Raw genomic sequence first — 14,492 nt, 5'->3', positions numbered from 1 at the left:
TTCGAGTTATGCATACGTTGTGGTGCGACGTGACCAGCACATTGCCCCCGAGCCCTACGTGTATCGCGGTCCCGACGCAGCCAAACACTTCCTCGAGAGGATGGTTGTCGAGGCCAACGAGATAGGGAAGGTACTGTTGGCCCCCAAATCTATACTCCCACTGTCCCCCGACGATCAACGTAGACACGACGAGGCCATCGCTTGCCCTGTCTGCGTCAAGGAGTACACCGCCAACAACCGTAAAGTCCAACACCATGATCACTTTAACGGTAGGTATGTTGGTCCTTGGTGCAACGGATGCAACCTCATGGCCCGGGACCCGCGATTTATCCCTGTATTTTTTCACAATGGCTCGGGATACGACTTCCACCACCTCGTCAAGCATCTTGGGTACGACGACATGCGAATCAACGTCCTGGCGCAGAACGAGGAGCGTTACATCAGTGTGAGCAAGTGGGTGCGAATTTCAGGATCACACTCTACCGTCGAGCTTCGCTTCCTCGACTCCCTGAGGTTCCTTCCGGCCAGCCTCGATGCTCTCGCAGGGAAGCTTAGCGACGAGCAAATGCTTATTACCTCCGGAAATTTTCCGAACTTGGACGCCGGTCTCTTCAGGCGTAAGGGAGTCTATCCCTACGAATACATCACAGGCCCTTCCAAGTTCGCGGAGACGACGCTACCTCCCCAGGCGAAGTTCTACAGTCAGCTGCGAGGCTCGAACATCACCGACGAGGAATATCACCACGCCCAGTCCATGTGGCGCGAGCTGGGCTATCGAACTCTCGGGGACTACCACGACGCCTACCTCAGACTTGACGTGACGCTCCTCGCCGACGTGTTCCAGACGTTCCGTGCGACCGCCATGAAGATCTACAAGCTGGACCCTGCCTACTTCTACAGTCTCCCCGGACTGGCGTGGTCAGCCATGTTTCTGGTGACGAAGATCGAGCTGGAGCTTCTTTCGGACGTGGACATGATGCTGTTTGTGGAACGTGCCGTGCGGGGTGGAATGGTCCAGGTGTCGCAGCGACACTCGCGCGCCAACAATCACCACATGGCCACCGGCTACGAGCCCTCACAGCCGTCCAGCTACATCATGTACACGGACGTCAATAACCTCTACGGGCACTCCATGATGCAGCCACTCCCCTTTAGAGGCTTCGAGTGGGCTGACCCTTCCAACTTCGACGTCGAAAGCTTCGACGATTCGGAACATGGGTTCTTCGCCGAGGTGGATCTTGAGTTCTCCGAGAAGCTGCAGGATTTGTTCTGCGATCTTCCCCCTGCACCCGAGTTCAAGTGTCCACCCGATTCCAACCAGAAGAAGCTCGTCATGGATTTCGAGCCCAAGAAGAATTACGTCCTACACTACCAGAATCTCCGGTGGTTGATGCAGCGAGGGGTCGCAGTCCGCGCAGTTCACCGCATCCTCAAGTTCGAGCATTCTCTGTGGTTGCGTCCATATATTGAAGTCAACACCAAACACCGCACCGCAGCCACGTCCGAGCTTGATAAGGATTTCTTCAAGCTTATGAACAATGCGGTGTTTGGCAAAACTATGGAGAATGTACGGAATCGCATGGACATAAAATTGGTAACGAGGAAAGCACAATGTCGCAGGCTCGTAGCGAACCCGTTATTCAAATCGAGGACCATTTATAACGAACAGCTTGCTCTGGTGCATATGAGGAAGGGTGAGGTAAAACTCGACAAGCCAATTTATGTTGGTGCCTCAGTATTAGACCTGAGCAAGCTGCACATGTTTCAAACATATTATGGGGTACTACGCCAGCACTATAACAACAATATTAGCCTACTCTACACGGACACGGACAGCTTGGTGTACCACGTTCGCACGGACGATGCGTACGGGGATATAGCCACAGCTCCATCTTTGGTTAACCTCTTCGACACCTCGGGCTATCCCCAGCCGAACCAGTACGGCATCCTGCCCCGAAACAAAAAAGTGCCTGGCAAACTCAAAGACGAGAAGGACGGTGATGTAATTCTCGAGTTTGCAGGTCTTCGCGCCAAGGCCTATGCCATCAAAGCCGAGGGCAGCGTTACCAAGAAGGCCAAGGGTGTCGGCAGACAGGTGGTTCGGGAGGATCTCACATTCGAGGACTTCTTCGATTGCCTCAAGACCAGGTCGTCGGTTCTAAGAGAAGAACAGCGCATCCAGAGCGTCGACCATGTGTTGACCACAAACAAAGTTAGAAAAATTGCCCTGGATCCCAACGACGATAAGAGGTGCGTCCTCAAGTGTGGTATTCACACATTGCCGTGGGGGCACTATCGCTTAGCAGAAAGCAAAACCTGCAACATATGTCCATCTTCAACAGAAGATTCATAAAAACAAAACAAAACAAAAAAAAAAAAAAAAAAAAAAAAAACACTTTGACTGTCATTACAAGAAACTTTGACCGTATTCTTAAATAACCAGCATGCCTATGAATTTGTTCGGTTTCAAAAAACAGATCATTATGGAAACCATACCAGATCATGAAGTCTTACCTTCCGTGTTACCTAAACTCAACGGTCTGTTGATCATTCACCTCAACAGCATTTGGACGAAACTGAATGACGATGTGGGCAAGATGTTTTATGTTTTTAATAACAATTTAGATTTCTACGAAATTCCGATCGACGGGAAACTTCAAATCACCGTGAATCCGGAGAACGCAGGCGAAATCAAAATTTCTACCGGCAAGAACATTTTTCGAATCAAGCACGACAAGATGCTTTCTAACATTACGTACGATGTGTCTGCAGGAGATTATTTTTACATGGAACTCCTCGGAGATTACGACAAACTCATTCCTCTCTTCGTAGAATTACGAATCGTCTATCCTATTATAAATAACCGTTAACCAAAAATGCCTAACGACATTTTCGGCAACACCAAGCGTGTAGACCACGCAGAAGAGATTCTCATGTTGGACATTCGAGTTAAGAAGTTGAGGACCGATTTGATCGCTTTGCAGGAAACCTTAAACAAAAGTTTAGAGTCGGAAATCGCTACGCTCCAAACGCAATGTCTCGACCCCATTCTGAAAATCGATTCCGAACTGAAAACGCTCATAAAAAATTATGTCGACGTACCTTCTTACGACAGCGTTCAAAATATACAGTTGAGCGTGGATTCGCTTCAAAATGATTTGGCCAAATTACAGCAATTTCAATCGAAAAATGAAGATTTGGAAAAATTGAAACTCGAAATCGAAGAACGAACTTCCGCAATAGAAAAGAATTTCTCCGAACTTCAAACCGTGGTGAACGATATAGACGCAGAACGCTTGCATGTTGTTGTTTCCAAATTACAAGAAGAATTCACCAGCACGTTGGAAGAAATTAAATCCAAGTTGCAGACTTTGGAAGATACAATGACGAACCTACCATCGTCGGACGAACTGCAGGTCATCGGTAAAAGCGTCGCGAACATAAAAATTCAATTGGAGGCCTATCAAGATTTCGAACACATTCAAACCACCATCGCTACGCTTCAGGCGTCCTTGGAATTGATCAACGAAGAAATTAAAAATATTCACGCTGAAGCGAGAGCGTTGACGAGCATTCAAGACACGTTGAGCACGGTTCAGCAGAAGATCGAATATTTAGAAAATTTGAACGTCGAAACGAATCTCGCTCATTTTCATCACGTACTCGACAACATACAGGGTGACTTGGAATCGTTACGGACGAGCGTACCTTCGAGCGAAGATTTGGAAAAATTGAAAACGGCGGTGACGGCACTATCCGATTCGAACGACATCAAAAGTTCATTGAGCGATCTCGAGAGTAAAGTGGCCAATCTCCCCACCTCCAAAGAATTGCACGTTTTGAAAAGAAACATATCTCGAATGCTGAAACGACTGGAAACGGAAACGGCGAACGTGGAAGAGATTCGAGACGAAATTAGTTCGCTGGTGTCGACGCTACCCACTTCGCAGAGCGTCGCCGATCTTCACACACAGCTTACAGAGATGCGAAGCATCGTGAACGATCTTACCGAGAAAAGTTCGAAATTAAATCAAGTCGAGAACCTTCAGAACATCGTCGTCAACGTCAGAGATCAAGTTGGAGTGCTGGAATCCACGCAGGAATCGACGCTGGCTTCTTTCGGTGCCAAGTTGCAAGAACTCAACGAAAACTACAAGCAGTTAAACGTGGAAGTGAAAATCAAACCGTCGTTTTCTGCCGTAACGGATACCATAGTCGAGCATTTGCTGCCCATCGAAAATAAACTCGGACAAGTTCACAGTAATCTGCTCGGCGTCGACACTAAATTCGCCAAACTGCATTCTCTGCAAGCCATCGAAATCAACAGCGTACCCAATCAACAGAGAATCTCCACGTTCGTCGAAGGTAACAAACTGTACATGTTGCATCCTTATCATCCGTACTACAAGTTTCTCCTCGATGGCACGATTCAGATAAACGAATTTTCGTACTGGTCTCACGGCAGAAAAGCTAGCGTTCCTACCATGACTTTGATATCGAATCGTGGTGTCCAGAAAGCAGGAAACATTCCTCTGGCACGTTGGAACGAAACGCGCAACATATATGAAATACACGAAGACGAAGATCTTACCGTTTTCGACGTGAGTGCCGGCGATAAGCTGATCATTCAAAACACGAGCGAAGTGCCACCCTCTTTGAATCCCATCACGCTTGTGCTTCTCTTGAAACGTAATCTCTAAAAAAAATGTCTAGGCAAGCCATCGTCGAAGAATTGCATAAACCTGCACGCCGCAACTACGAACGTTTGGCTGTGGTAACCAAGGGCATCGACGACCTCTGGCAAAGTGACCTCGTGGAGATGAGTAGCGGCAATTTGAAAAACGTGCATAAATTGAACAAGGGCAACAAGTACCTCCTCACCGTCATAGACACGTTTTCGAAATTCGCATGGGCTCTACCTTTGAAGGCGAAAACAGGAACGTGCGTCACGGAAGCATTCAAGACAATTTTTCGCGAAAGCGGTGGCAGACGACCACGGTTTCTGCAAACGGACAACGGTAAAGAATTTTACAACGCCGTATTCCAAAAATTTATTCAAAAACATGGCATTCGACATTATTCGAGCTTCAGTCACATCAAAGCCAGCATCGTGGAAAGATTCAATCGAACCTTGAAAACACACATGTGGAAACGATTCACGCTTCGGGGAAATTACAAATGGGTCGACATCCTGCCGGAACTCGTCGACACCTATAATGATACGGTACACAGAACGATAGGCATGAAGCCAGCTGACGTTACCAAATCCGACGAGCAGCGTTTAATTTCTACCGTTTACTGTCCAAAGTACACTCCCACGACAAAAAAAGCTAAATACAAAATTGGAGACCAGGTGAGGATCAGCAAATTCAAACGCACCTTCGAGAAGGGATTCACAAAAAATTGGAGCACGGAACTTTTTACGGTGGTTCGAGTTCTACCTGGAAACCAACACACGTATATAATAAAAGATAGTAGCGGCGAGATTTTGAAAGGAAGATTTTACGAAAAGGAACTCTCTAAAACAAAACACCCCGACACGTACCTCATCGAGAAAGTATTGCGTAGGAAAGGTGACAAACTGTTTGTCAAATGGCTGGGACTTCCGGAAAAGAGTTGGATCGACGCGGACGAAGTGATCTTGTGAGTACGTGGAACGTGGTGAAGCGTCTACCGGATCCGGAAAGTCAAACGAAGAAAAAGAACGGCGAGTTTCTTCCCGACAGCATCCGCTGTCTGATCGTAGGTCCTTCGGGGTGTGGGAAAACGACACTGCTCGTGGACAATTTTCTCCTCGCACCGAATTGGTTAAATTGGAAGAACAGGCACCTGTACGTGTTCTCGAAAAGTTTGGAGCAATCCAAATACCAGCAACTGATGAAACTGTACGATGGTCTGGACATTGCAACATTCGCCTCGGAAATAAAACCACTCGACGATTGTCGTGAAAATTCAGTCGTTGTGTTCGACGACGCCATCCTGGAAAATGAAAATGAAATTCGCAACTTTTTCACGCAAGGTCGTCACAAAGGAATGGATTGTTTTTACCTAGCTCAAACGTTTTCCAAAATTCCAAAACAGTTAGTGCGCGACAACGCCAATTTCATATGTTTGTTTCGTCAAGATCACACCAACCTCAAGCACGCGCACGATGACTACGTAGGCGGAGACATGAACTACAATCAATTTTCGGAAGGCTGCTCTACTTGCTGGAACGGTGACGATTTCGGATTTGTGACGATCGACATGACGAGGAAACCCAACGACGGAAAATACAGAAACAAAATCAACGACTTTCTAAACGTTGCAACGTTGTGAGAAACGACGTATATAAATAACGTCATGACGAAACGAAAAATCGAGGACGAAAATCTCAAGCTTCGCGATTACCTCGCGAAACGCTTCAAAGGTTGGAAATCCGAGAATCGCGGATTCTACGAAGAGAAGAAACGTCAGGATCAACCCGTGATCGATGCCATCAGCAGTCTAGGTAAAGAAATTAAAAGTGTCACGGAACAAAATAAAAATTTGATTAATGAACTCGTACCGCTCGCAGCTAAAAGTTACGCCGTACCCACGCCTATTTCGAGCATTCCTTCGACGCCGTTCGAACTGAAGGATGCACCGGCAGGACGTCGAGCCATAGGCAGCACGTCGTCTTCTTCGGATAAAATCGAGTTGGGACCTTTGGCACGAGACTACCTGAGCACGGGGAAATTCGACAAGGATGAAGTGTTCGGATTGTATCCCAGCATGGAAACCAACGAAGGCGGCGGTGTGGTGTGGAAGATTGGGAAATCGAAGGTGACCTTCGAAGGCAACGACATTAAAGTCAATTTAGGCGACAAGGATAGTTGGAACAGGTATCCGGGTACGGTGGGACTGTGGGAACTCGTCGCCAAAAAGCAGCCGAAAGATTACACCGACGAAGATTACCAAAGTTACAAGGAAATTCTGATCATGACGGATGCCTTGTACCAGAACAACGACGCCTCGCAGAATAGGGTGAAATCGAGCAGCGGCGAGAAGTACAGGAATCTCATCAAACCGATTTGGAACCAGGTCAAAACAGGCAGCGGCGTCAAACGCTACAACACGTTACCCAAAGAATTCGTTTGGGTGGACGACGTTAGGAAACTCGTGGACCGATTGTTGGTGATAGCCGGCGAAGAGAATGCAGGTAACCGTAATTTCTACAACGAGAAGGTTGGCATCGTGGACATGATCAGCACGAAACTTTCCAACTTCATCGTGAACGACGACAAGGGCATAGGTTACCTGATCAAAATCATCAACACGCTGCCTCCGAAATTCTGGAACGTGGCCGAAGGAAAGGGACTCGTGAACGACATCATCAACAAGTTACCTTTCGAGATGCATCTACCTGGCTACCAGTACTGCGGACCGGGCACCAAACTCGAGAAAAGATTGGAGAGAGGAGACAAGGGTGTGAATCCGTTGGACGCGGCATGCAAAGATCACGACATCGCCTACAACACCATGCAGACGGATCTGGACGCACGTCACGAAGCAGACAGAAAGTTAGAGCACGCAGCTTTCGAAAGGTTTGTGAGCAGAGACGCATCGCTGGGTGAACGGGTCGCCGCACTGAGTACCACCATCGCCATGAACACGAAACAAAAATTGGGGTGGGGTATATAAATAACATACAGTAAAAAAAAACAACATGGCTTGCATAACTGATTTGCCGCACAAACTACTATCTAAAATATTCAAAAAGGTAGTTAACGGAGATGTAGGGAAACTTGTAATCATGGCAAGAACAACGCCGGAATTTCGCATCCCTTGTGAAATGGTTCTCAAGGACCATCTTCGGGAGATCAGCGGCCTGAGGTGTGGTGATCTCAACATTCTGCTTTCGGCCGCGGGGGAGAAATTGAACGAGAGGTTAGATGAATTGCACGAGGCGAGGCAGGGAAGAAGACGGTATACTGATGATTGGTACAAGTCTATGCAGGAGACGGAAGATATCATTACGCACATCATCGCGTTCTCCGAAGCACGAACTTTCTTCCTCTGTTAAAAAAAATAATAATATATATACGTGCCAAAAAAAAAACTTGATATATAAATAACACACATCGTGAAAAAAAAAAATCTTCGGTATATATAAATAACACACATCGTGAAAAACAATTAAATTTCTCTCTAACACTCTGAAAATTTCTCTTCTTCGATATGACGACTGAAAAAATGAGTGATCTCCAAGCATTAAAACAAATGCTAAATTTGTCAGTCGAGTATGTAAAAATTCAGGAATTGGAAGTCGACAAACCTTACACGATAACTTCCGGTTCAATTGTTTCTACCCAGTATGGTCCCAAGGTACGCCTGTTGCTCAACGCACAATACAGTCTATTTTTACCAGATCGATACGCTAACATGTTATCCGACGAGAAGCTATCTATTTTAATCGAGAACAAAACTCGAATCGTGTACAAGGGGACAAAGGAACTTCTTGGCAAGAAAACGAAGCACGTAATAGAATTTGTGTAACGACAGCGAGGCCGTGAAAAAAAATCTCAGAACATTTATATATAAATAACATACCGTAAAAAAACTACACAAAAAAAATCTCAGAATATATATATAAATAACATACCGTGAAAATAACACATAGAGCATCAACATGAAGCCCAAAGGTGTCGTGTACCAGATACCATACTCCAATCTTAAAAATCTAGGTGCCCTCGATGGGTTACTCACCAAGAAACAACGCGAGAAGAAACGTTCTTGCTTGTCGAAAGGACATGGAATGAAATTGCTGCTCAGCACACCTCAATTGAAAAGATTGCAGCGTTCGCGGAAACAGCAAAAAATCGGAGGTTTCATATTCAGCATCCCGGCCATCCTGGCAGCATTGGGGGCCGTTGGAAGTTTGGCCGGCGGAAGTGCCGCCATCGCGAAAACCGTCATCGACTCGAAGAAGAACAAGGCCGAGTTGGAAGAACAGAAACGTCACAACCTGGCCATGGAGAAGAAAGGGGGGAAGGGCGTGATGAGAAAGTTTAAAAAAAAGAAACAGAAGCACTCACCAACCGAGATATTGAATCTCTGATCGGACCGTTACAAATCAAACACTTCAGAGGAGTTTTTATGTCCGACTCGTTACCTTCAAGCGTGAAAAGAAGAGAATGCGGAGTAGTCAACTTGGACGGTCAAGAAAATCCAGGCACGCATTGGATATGTTACCACAAAAATGATGATAAAGCATTCGTTTTCGATTCTTTCGGAGGTGTTCCACCTACAAATTTAATTCATTATCTGAAAACGAACAAAACCTCTATATACTACAACGACGAACGCATTCAAAATTTCGGAGACGTGAACTGCGGCCATCTCTGCCTATCCGTGCTCGCGTTTCTCTCTAAAATAAATAACCCTACGATCGAGGATTTCCAGAAAGCATTGTGGAACCTCAAACAGCATCACTAGGATGGGCGTGTTCCATCTCACGAGCGAATCTTCAATCTTGAAACTCACGCTGCACGACGACATCGTCTATCCTAAATCCGTGGCTCTGCGTGCATTCTACAGCATGTACCTCATACCTAACGTTACGCAGCACAACAACAAAATTAGCGTCGGAAGCGAACACATCGTCGTCACGCCAGGACAATACAATCTTTCCACTTTGCAAGCTCAATTACCCAAAGGCACATACCTTTCTCAAAATTCGGTCACGCACAGAGTGGAAATCCTATCCGCGACGGAGACCGTGAACCTGGGCACCATGGGAGAACTTTTAGGTTTCGAGAACGACACCAAACTCGAAGCTGGCATCAAGCACGTAGCAACCAACATTCCTAAATTCTTGGCCATAGAGACTCTGAACGTACACTGCAACGTGGCAGAAGGCATGATCACGAAATCTTCGGACGGATTGTTAGGAAGTCACAAGCAGACGGGAATCATAGCCACTTTCAAACCAAGTTCCGAGTTCATGGAACCGATCATCTACACGCCCTCTTCGCCGATCTATTTTCCAGTATGTCGCAACCGCATAGACGACATAGAGTTGGTGGTGACGAACGAGAAAGGAGACGTGGTGGATTTCGCAGGTGCCACTACGACGGCCATCGTGGAGATCAACGTATAATAAATAACCATACATGTAAAATGGAGCAAATCGAAAGTTACGAATTGCAATCTTTCCCTCCCAACCGTCGCACGTTCGCCAATCTGAACGAAGCGAACAGGGAGATCGAATACGACGTGGACGTAGGCGACGGGTTTATTCATCCTCACAGAGCGGACCTCTACCTTCAATTCGACGTGGTGAAGAAAGAAAGCGGAGACGCGTTTCCCGCAGCAGCAAACTTGATACTCGTGGACAACTTCGTGCCTCACCTGTTCTCGCAGGTGGAGGTGAGGAAACACAACACCGTCATCGACAGAATAGATTATCCAGGCATCACGTCGACGGCAGTGGGAACGTTGAAATTATCCAAAACGGGCGCAGCGTACTACCAGGCCGGGGGATTCGAAGCCGGGACCAAAATATCGACGAAAAGTCACACGGTGCTCTTTCCCATGCGTCTTCTGCCTGGTTTCTTCTCCGATTACAAGGAGATCATGTGGAAGGGAGGACTGAGGGTTACGTTTCGAAGAGCGGCCAACGACAACGACGCACTGATGCGATACGCTACTTTGGGTCCGGACGGCACCACGCCGATAGCCAACACTCTACCCGAAGCAGCCAAGTGCGTCATCCAAAGCATGGAATTGAGAATGCCGGTGGTGGAATACGAAACGAACTACGCCCTCAAGTACAAAGCGGAGATCTTGAAAAGTCCGCAGGTGCCGATTCACTTTCACGGTTACCAGTGCGTGCAGAAGGTGGCGTCGGGAAGTCACATGGAATTCGACGTGACGACGCAGTTCAACAACATACAGTTCGACATGCCAGATTTCGTCGTAGTGCTTTTTCAGACCGGGAGGGACAAGAATCAGGAAAAAGATTCCAGCAAGTTCGACGACTGCAAGATCAAGAACGTTTATCTGAAGAACGGACGCAACGAAGTGTTCCCGCGCGAGAATTACAACCTCGACGTGACCAAAAACGATTACCTCAAACTTTACGAAGCGTTCTCGGCTTACAAACGCGTGACCGAGGGAAGCGTGGACATGTACTACACGCCCAGCGAGTTCAAAGCACGGAGACCCATGACCGTCATCAACACATCTAAGAGAAAGAAGGTTGTGGTCAACGATCGAACCAACATCAAGGTCGTCTGCGAGTTCCACGATGCCTTGCCCGAGGATACCCTATGCAGTGTCATCCTGATTGCAGAGAAGTCCTTCGCCTACGACGTGAAGAACGAGAGGGTCACAGAGCAGTTTTAACAAGTTTTTAACATCTATTTTCTTGCACATTAAGAAATTTTCTGCACTAGTACAATCAGTTACAATGGCACAATACAAATTTCACTAGTTCAGATCAGTTACAAATGTCAATTTCATTAGTTATCAGTTTTTGCACTATAGCACGAGACAATCAGAATTTGCACAAAAAAATTTGTTGTTGTTTTTACACGTAAAAATTAACAATAAAATTTCTTTTTTATCGTTTCAGATGCTGTCGAAACATCAAAAACACATACACACACACTAGAAAAAAAGCATGCAACTTTATTTGTAACACACACATACATTCTCCATCTTCATCAAGAAAATATTATAATAAACATAATTATTTTTATCTATCTCACAATAAAACTCTATATCCAAAAATATCACAACATCAAATAACACTAGAGTCGATAGTACACGTTGCATGCATTACGGAGGTCCTCTGTAGGGTTTCATGGAAGTTTGGGGGAAAAAAAAAACACGTGAAACTCTACAGAGGTGCGGTAATCTATAACCGCAGCCATTAGAAAACTTTTACATTTTTGGTTGGGCACCACGCACCCTGGCGAGGTTATAGGGGCCAGGCATCCTAAAAACAACAATTATTATTATTTGTTTGTTTGCTTGCGTCACAAGACACGCATGTGTGTGTGTGTGTGTGTGTGTGTGTGTGTGGCACGTCGTTCCCCCGAGAGAGGTAGGTTTACAAAGGTCACGATATACGGAGTTGGAAAATTACGATAAGGTGCATTCGCTCGTTACTGTTGCCAGCCATAAATCTCTCTCTCTCTCTCTTCATCTTACACCAACGTTGGCATCTCTATTTTTTTTTTTAGTTGTAAGTAAATTGCCAACACACTCTAGTTAATAATGCTACATATTATACACACACACGCACACACATACTGCGTTGCCATCCACCCATCTCTCTCTCTTTTACGGCAGTACATATTTGTTGTCGGCTCTCCTTGTTTAGTGTGTGTAGGTTGGCAAAAATTGCTTTATGCGCTGTAAGGCAAGCCTCAAGCAAAATTGCCAGCTCCTTGCTTTAGGTTAGGTTAGACCAAAAAAAATCTTGGTGTTTTTTTTTTTTCGAGTGAGGAGTTGGCAACGCTGATCTCCACTTGAGGGCGGTCAACCAGGTTGATTGCACAATCAAAATTGCCAGCTCCTTGCTTTAGCAGGGTGGCTACAAACAAGCAGAAATGAAATTCCCTGACTTTTCCAGGTTTTCCAGGACAAAATTTACATTTTTCCCTGACAATTACAAACTAAACTAAATCAATATTTTTGCAAATGGAAATAAGAAACTCATACAGATCCACATATGGTTTTGCTAAGTACCAATATTATCTTCTATTAAATTGATTTAATTTCTCTATTCTCTATGATTTGAATTCAAACTGCAAAATAGTGAATTTGTAAATTATTAAAATTCACAAGCTAAGGAAGGATTATGGAATTTTGTCATACGCAGTAAGTTTGAAATAAAATACTTGATTATTTTTAAAGTTACGACTAAATGAGATAAGAGTGAAGAGTGATTATTAAGAAACACAATTTGTAATTTATCAGTCTCCATATACATTCTCAGTATTATATGTTGATATTTCCACTGAGGTTTGGAACCCTCTGATTGTAAAAACTACGAGTGTGGACTCATTTTTCAATGCATAAAGCTACTTCTCTCTTCTCTGTAAAGCAAAGAACTTAACTCTTGCATATAAGTGAAACAACTGAATCGAACAAAATAAAGTGTCATATTTCCTTACATTATCAATGGAATTTCTGCTTCAGTATAGTATATCCAAGTGAATTACTGTGAAAATTAGGTTAGGACTCACTGTTACTAATGCAATAAATTACAACTGATATTCTTGTTTTATTTATGCCTAATCGGTAGGGACCTTGATATTTTGTTATTTTTTTTTCAAATTTGTGAATTTTCTTATTTTTTATTTTTTACTATACGGTAAAAATTCACATTTTCATTTTAGCACATTTTCTGGCAAATATCTGAAATTATACCTTCATGGTGTTTTTAAACTACTGTTTCAAATTGTAAGTCACATGGCTAACGCCTCTTCGCGAGAGTTTGATATCTTGAAAGTTATTTTGGGAAAGTAATTTTGCATACCCCCTTTTTAATTTTAAGGTAAGGATTTTAGATAATGGAATTTTCCCCGTATATACTGAAGGGTGCATAATGACCATAAGTGGCGACGCACCCAAAAAATTAAATCAATCAATTTCACGTGACAGATACCGATATATTATGGCACCAAAAATTGGCATTATATTTTTTTTGACTTGTTAGTGTTACGTTTCCCAAAATTTGTGTTTTTGTTGTAGAACATTTATCTGCCAAATATACCGAAACTTAATACTCCATTGCGCTTTTAAACTATTATTTTAAATTGTAGGTCACATGCTCTACGTATTTTCGTGACAGCTTGATATGTTGGAACAGATTTTTGAGGAAGTAAAAGTAAAGTGCTCCCCTGCACTTTTCCATGAAGGTGTATAGGGGTGTGGATTTAGGGCCTCACACTTTCTTGATCACGGCTGAAGGTGGGGGTGATGTGATCAGCACCACACTCCTGGCTACCTTTATCCTTACGTTTAGTTTATGTTTAATAATAAAATAAATTTCTGCCCTGGTCAGCATATTTAGTTTTTATATCATGGAAACAAGGCTTTGGTGTTATAATATCCCTCAAAGTCTCCTCAAGGTACCAGCTTCATATGATGCTGGGTGGGCGAAGGAGAAGTTTGAATAGGTGGAAAACATCCCGGTTCTCCCCCCTTCCCCCACCCCCCGAAGAGGATCGACCCCGGGTCTCTCGCATAGTAGTCAGATGCCCTAATGACTGAGCTCCATTATTACTCGCTCGACAAATGCCGATAGTGCGCACTTAGCTTGGTAATTCAAAACATATCTCGTGCAACAAATACGAAGATGTGGCTCCCGTGTGACGGTAGATACGCACTCGATCTCCTGTTAGAACCCTGCCACTTTGCTCTGTGATGCATTGATAGAAGTTGAGAAAATCGTGGGAAATAAATGATTTAATGTGACTGTCGGATTTATTCCATGTACGTATAACTCTATAGTTTAC

Source organism: Lepisma saccharinum, chromosome 2, assembly GCF_977018435.1.
Source record: "Lepisma saccharinum chromosome 2, izLepSacc3.1, whole genome shotgun sequence".
In the NCBI taxonomy this organism is placed as follows: Eukaryota; Metazoa; Arthropoda; class Insecta; order Zygentoma; family Lepismatidae; genus Lepisma; species Lepisma saccharinum.
Note: the sequence above shows the minus strand (reverse complement) of the source record.